General features: G+C 34.8%; 1 pseudogene; it reads left to right on the top strand.

Moving 5' to 3' along the window:
• Positions 1-579: 579 nt before the first annotated feature.
• LOC137620429 (SCAN domain-containing protein 3-like) lies at positions 580-3907 on the top strand (annotated as a pseudogene).
• Positions 3908-6750: the final 2843 nt, after the last annotated feature.

Below are 6750 nucleotides of genomic sequence, written 5' to 3'. Positions count from 1 at the left end.
ATCAGTCAAGAAGAAAAGTGGAACACGAAGAGCAAAACTCATGGATGGTACATAAACCAAGTTTTCAGTTCAGGATTCTCAGGACTGACAAGAAAATATAATTTCAGAATTGTTAACTTGTTTTTAAAAAAACAATCCAAGAATAATTCTCGACGTATTTTGCTGATTATGAAAGAGAACAAGAAGAGATAGAAGAATAATGATTTCTCTTAAAGTCATAATTTTTTTTCACATGGCCATAAAATTGTCTGAGTGTATTATTTTACCAAATGTCCTGAAATTTGTACAAGAAAACATTATACCTCAGCGATCTGCGGAAGTTTTCCATCAACTTAGAGGTAAGTTTTTACGTTTCGGGCGACAATTTGCAATGCGATATCAATCACGTAAAATTTAGAGCAGGCAACAATGCTAGAGGAAACTAATGAAAAGAAAAAGTCATAAAATTTCAAGATATTTTCCTGCCTTTCTCGGTCATCTCAAGAATTTTGTAAATTACGGATGAGACTTCTGACCTTTTTTCAACACTCGCAGCAATTTAAAACCATTAAGGTCACTTAAAATTTTACATGATTTGTTATGGAAGAATTACTAGATATTAAAAATGAGCTGAATTTGTGCAGAAGACGAAGGTAAGTTTCAAGTCGCAATTACACATTTCATCATTGGTTCAATATTTCATGACAATATTTCACAGAAGGTAAGAAATTTGTAGATGCAGGGAGTCTCTCTCTCTCTCTCTCTCTCTCTCTCTCTCTCTCTCTCTCTCTTAAACGCACTTACATCATTGCAATTTAAGGTAGAAATTATATTTTGAAGAGAGAGTAAAGGGGTACCTGATATTACAACAAGGTTGTTGTTACTCATTATTTCACCATTTATAGTTTGGTATGCAGTGAATATGTTTAACGATTTCATCAGCATCGCAGTATTTTTTAGAAATATGACCGTAGTCTTTAGCAAAATCTTTGAAAGACATTATCCGGCTATTGGGAAAATGATCCTGACGGAAAATGCAAAAGTTTTAACTACATTTTTTTTTTCTTTTACATCATTATCATAGGACAAATACGCAGAACTTCGACTGGTCTGTTGTTTAGTGTTCTTAGTTACTCCAGGGTCCTTGAAGGGAACATAAACAATAGAGCTCGTTGCCGTAGAAATTGTTATATGTCACAACCCCAGCTTTGCCAGATATGGGAATTTATCCCTAGTTTTGGGGATTTATCTCTATATTTGAGAATTTTGGTGTCTGATGGGGATATTCCGTACAAGTTTCTGTAAAAAAGAAACAAAGATGAGTAAACCTTTATATTGTTGCAATTAGTTTGCTTGTGCTTATATGAATCATAGTGAGTAATTTCTATATTAGTAAAGCCTATATGATCAGAAGAGAATATATTTGTGGGAATAGGAATTTTTGGGTTGTTTTGGGGGATTTTTTATCATGAGTTTTGGGGATTTTTACACTAACCCATCTGGTAACACTGGCCACAACCATTTGACAAAGGAAATTGTGAAGTAAAGACATACAATGAAGCTTGTGGCAATATCTGTAAAAGCAAGGTCAACCCATTTTTGTGTCATAACTGACCCATGGTTGCCATTTCGTGGGAAATTCCCACAAAAACGTGGGAGAAATGGCCTTTCGTGGGACATTTGGTGGGAGGACTTTTGTGGGATTTTTGTGGGAATTTTACTTGTCTGTGGGATTTTTTTGTGGGGGATATCAAAGTATAATTAAATTATAAATATCACACTAAAATCGTGTTGGGGTGGAAACAGACTTACTGTGGTTCATAATATATTTCCTTCAAATATAAATTTTATAAAAGGAATTTAACAGACCAGTTGTACGAAATTTTGAAATAAGTATATGTTATTGATTTTAATGTTTCAAAGTCTAAAAGGGGCAGAGTAATTATGCTAATAATCTTTGAATAGTAAAGCTCAGTACTTTATTCATTTATAGGATGGCTACAGCCATTTCCTGATAACAACACAAAGGCCAGATGCAAGATATGTGGGACCATTTTTCGAGCTCACATGAAGTCAATAATGGGTCATGCTACAGGAAAAATAAACATTTGGATTTAGCAGTCTTCAGGGAGTAAAGTACAGACATCCATGAAAGATAAAGTTCAACCCAATATGAGTGAATCATTAAAAATTGCAGAGTTAAAGTTAGCAGTTTTTATAACTGAATATTCATCCAATTTATCCATAGATCATCTCGGCGAATTAATATCACAATTAGATAAGAAGTCCAGTATCCTTACAAAAATTAAGCTTCACCGTTCCAAGTCCTCTCGTTTACAAAAGCATATAATTGGTCCCAGTTTTTCAAAGCAGTTGATCAAAGAAATGGGAGATAGACATTTCAGCTTGACTGTTGATGGGAGCACAAATGGGGCTAAAGTTTAGCATTAGGCATCCGTTTTTACAGTCCTAGCAAAGGATGCATAGTTGATACATTTTACCGCCTTGTTCCCCTTAAAGATGCAACTGCAAATACTGTGTATATGACTGTTAAAGATTGCTTACAGGAGCATAATTAAGATGTAAATAAACTGATAGGTGTAGGTACTGACGGTGCAAGTGCTATGGTTGGTCGAACACACTCCATCATAACATTATTACAGAAAGACAATCCTAATATAAATGTTATAAGGTGCGTTTGTCATTCTCTTCATTTAGCAGCAAGTAAGGCTTGTGAAAGACTGCCAACAATTCTTGATTTCATAGTTAAAGAGACTCACACGTGGTTTTCTAATAGTCCAAAAAGAATGCGAACATATGCTGATTTATATGATGTTTTAGAAGACTGTACGCCTAAGAAAATTCCAGGTTTAGCTAATACTCGTTGGTTGTCTCGGTTGGAGGCAATAAATGTCATACTTGATCAGTGGGAAGCACTTAACCTTCACTTTGAATTGTCTGCAACAAATGAACGTTGCCATATATCTAAACAACTCAGTCTTGCATACAAAGATCCTCAGAATAAACTATATCTGCTGTTTGTTCGTAAACGCCCTTGGGGAGGTTGTTAGAGTGAACAAGCTACTTCAGGGTCAGAATGTGGATGTTACTAGGCTTACCGACGATCTTATCGATATGTATGGAAACTTGATGTGAATAGTTGTGGATCCTGTATATTTATCTAAGTGCCGTAAGGAAAATCTCCACAAGCTTGAGTTTCTGAGTTATCTTCTATCATTTAATTTCATCAATTTTGGTTATGAATTTAATAATTATGCAGCTGAATGTTCTTTAAATGATTATCAAATTTCTTATGTAAAAACGTTGCAAGGCCTTTGTATTGGACCTTTTAAATAATGTGCAGCTCAGGTTGACTAGTGATGTTGAGATACTTTTATTACTCAAAAAATTACATCCAGCAGTTGCCACATCACAAGTGAAAGATAGCATCGTGGCAATTGCGTGTAAGTACGAGAATACATTTACAGACATGGATAGTTTAGAAAACGAATGGAATGCAATTCATTTAGATCAGTGGCCTAGCTCCTGTTTAAAGAACTGTGTTAGTTTTTGGGCAGAGGTTCGAGAGAAAAAAAAATCTGCTGGTGAGCAGAAATATCCAAATGTTTCATCTCTTGCTTTAGCTCTACTTTCTCTGCCTTTTCCTAATGCATCAGTGGAGAGAATATTTTAACAAATGAATGTGGTACATTCTAAATTAAGAAATCGTTTACAGGTAAGTTCGGTTGAAGCTATCCTACAAATTAGATATTGTTTGTCACGCCAGAATTTGACACGTATAAAATTTTCACCCCCTAAGGTTATGATCTCAAATTTTAATGCAGCAACAGAAGAAGAAGAAAAAGGAGAAGAAAAAATTTTTATCTCTCGAGTCTTAAGATGGAATAAAATAGAGATTTATAAGTGATAAATATTATCTTGTAGAGTATACAGTACTTTTTTTTTAAGAAAATGTCACCACAGCCATTTTTTTTTTTAGGAAGAATCTTTTTATTCTAATTCTGTTGGTGCCGTATACTATAAGCAGTTTTCCAAATTTCGTGAATCTTTCGTGAATCGAATTTAAAAATCGTACGATATTTTTTTAATGTATTTTCTATTTTCATTCTAGGCCTACACACAAAAATATTCAAATTTTTGTGCTATTTCTTATTTGAAAGTATTTTGCTGCATGTGTAGAATGATCATTTTGAGATGTTGTAAGTGAGATTTTCTATGTTAATGGTTAATAAAGTGTTTGCAATTGAAAAATCTGTCTATAATTGTCATTGTAGAATCGCATTTTTTTGGGAAAAATATGTGGGATTTTCAACTTATTTTGTGGGATATTTATGGGAAAAACTGTGCCCTACGTTGGAATTTGAGAAAATAAACAAAAGTGGCAACTTGATTACTTACCCGAATACCCGGTCTGCACAGGGGTAGTGTGCGAAGTTATTTGCTACGTGGGAAGTGGTCACTCCTTAGGTTAGTGCTTATCTATTTCTTTCTGAACTAGGCACACAAGGGACGGCAATTCATATAGTAATCGATATTATAAGATGAAGAGTGATATTGTATATTTGTTCTTGTGCGGCATACAAACCCTCTACTTTAAATTAAGGAGCCTGTCTAACTCGTTACAGATGGTATCAAATTATTGGAACCAAGATATATTATGTCGGTAATTCTATACAATAGCTCCGCCACTAATAATTGAGGTTTTTTTTCTGGTGAATTACTTAGTGCTTTATCTTCAGCTGACCAGTTTTTTGTTTTTCTTTTATGGAGGAACCAAACTACCTAGCTTAACCTAACCTAATAGCTGTAGCCTTACCTAGCGGTGGTCCCCTTGCAACCCCCCCCACACCGCCAATAATAATAATTGCTAATAATAATAATAGTACCTATTAATGATAATTATATTAAGTATAAGAGAGCCTAAAACCCATTGTGTACTCACTTAGTTTGGAGGGTAAGTGAGCTGCACCTTTCCGACTCAATACCTAATGCACAATAGCCTCACGAATGCATGAGCACCAATCATTTATAGTTTTGTGAGAAATTCTTAATTAATCAACACATTTATAACTAAATTGGTAAAGTTTTACTGTATAACAGATTCTCATTTTGAACAGAAAATATGTTTTCCTGTAGTAAATAACGTGATTTGACCGAAAACAAACAGAACAACCAATTCGACTAACTTTTAAGTAGCTGAACTGGTTGCTGTTATTATGGATGAAATGAAAGTGAAAACTGGTTAAATCATGTTATTTTCTACAGGAAAACATATATTTTCTGTTAAAATGTTTAAATATGTCTTTTGTTATAGATATTGTTAAAATGGTTAAGTATAATGACTTTTTCAAATTGTGGGTCACTTCACTCACGCATGTACTGCGAACGCTAACATTAGCAATGTTACGCAACGTTACGATGGCATTGCGGTAATATTGTACTGTATTACAGGGCGATGTAACCTAGGAAAAAAAAACTACTTTTTTCTATAGAAAAAATTCCACTCTCTTCGAAAATTACACTCGTTCCCGTCGCTTTTTCTGTTCGAAATGAGACTCTTGTAATGCAGTAAAACTTTACCTATAATGGTTCTTGTTCCGCCACTGGCTCGCTTACGCTCGCAGTAAAATAAAACATCAAGCTCGTATGTACTGGCAAGCGGTAATGTTGAGCTGCGCATGCTAACATTAGCAATGTTACAATAACATTAGCATCACTAAATATAATGGTTCTTGTTCCGCCACTGGCTCGCTTACACTCGCAGGAAAATAAAACATCAAGCTCATATGCACTGGAAAGCGGTAATGTTGAGCTGCGCACGCTAACAAAATAGTAAAACTAACACATTGAAATTAAAGAAATTAATGACTTACTTTTATGACCGCGACGACGAAACTTGTGGGTCACGGGGGTGTTGTGACTGTGAGTCTTTGACGTCTTAACTTGCTTGTCTTAGTTTAGTACTGCACTTGGAACACTGGAAACATTGGGCTATTACATTACGAGATTTAAGAAAATTATTAATACTGTATTGGAATTCACCAAAATACTTTCAACTATGGATTACTGCAGTTGTTACAATTTTCTTAAACTTCCATCGTAAAATACGCAAAAAGACGTCACTTGAACTAACAAAGACCTGACTTGGACTAAGGTTTCCACGGAAAAGGGTTTGTTGGAAGGTGGGGGTAGGGAAATGTTAACCCCCCTGTGCAAACTTACCATACGTATGGGTTCGTGATTGGTTAACGGAAAAGCAATGGAGTCTAGAGAGTAAACATGAATGAAATAGAATGGGAATCTTGTCTAGAGCAAGTATTTATGTGAAATCTGGGCGTGACAAGGTAATAACAAAATGTATAAAAGTAATATAGCAAGATAAAATGGAGTTTATCATAAATAATATTTAATGGGAATATAAAATGAGGTGATTTTATAAGGTATCGGATAATAAAACGAGTAAAACTGGGGTCAAATGTAATATTTATACGAGGGTATTACATAAAAGGGATAGTATAGTTGTACTGGTTCAAGTCATATACTTGAATAAAGCGGGTGAAGTCGAATAGTTAAATTTGACGGCTATAGAAGAAGGAATCCTATTGGTGGAGGAGGATTCTATGCGCAGGGAGGAGGGGTTTTTGTGCAGAAGGTCGAAACCTGCTATGTACAAACGAACGAACGAACGAGAGCGACTACAACCGACAAGTAGAATGACAAAAAATAAATGAAAAATACTGCTAATGTTAG

The sequence above is a fragment of the Palaemon carinicauda genome, chromosome 2, assembly GCF_036898095.1.
Source record: "Palaemon carinicauda isolate YSFRI2023 chromosome 2, ASM3689809v2, whole genome shotgun sequence".
In the NCBI taxonomy this organism is placed as follows: domain Eukaryota; kingdom Metazoa; phylum Arthropoda; class Malacostraca; order Decapoda; family Palaemonidae; genus Palaemon; species Palaemon carinicauda.
The sequence above is the reverse complement of the archived record's forward strand: the minus strand, read 5'-3'. Positions and strand labels throughout refer to the sequence as shown.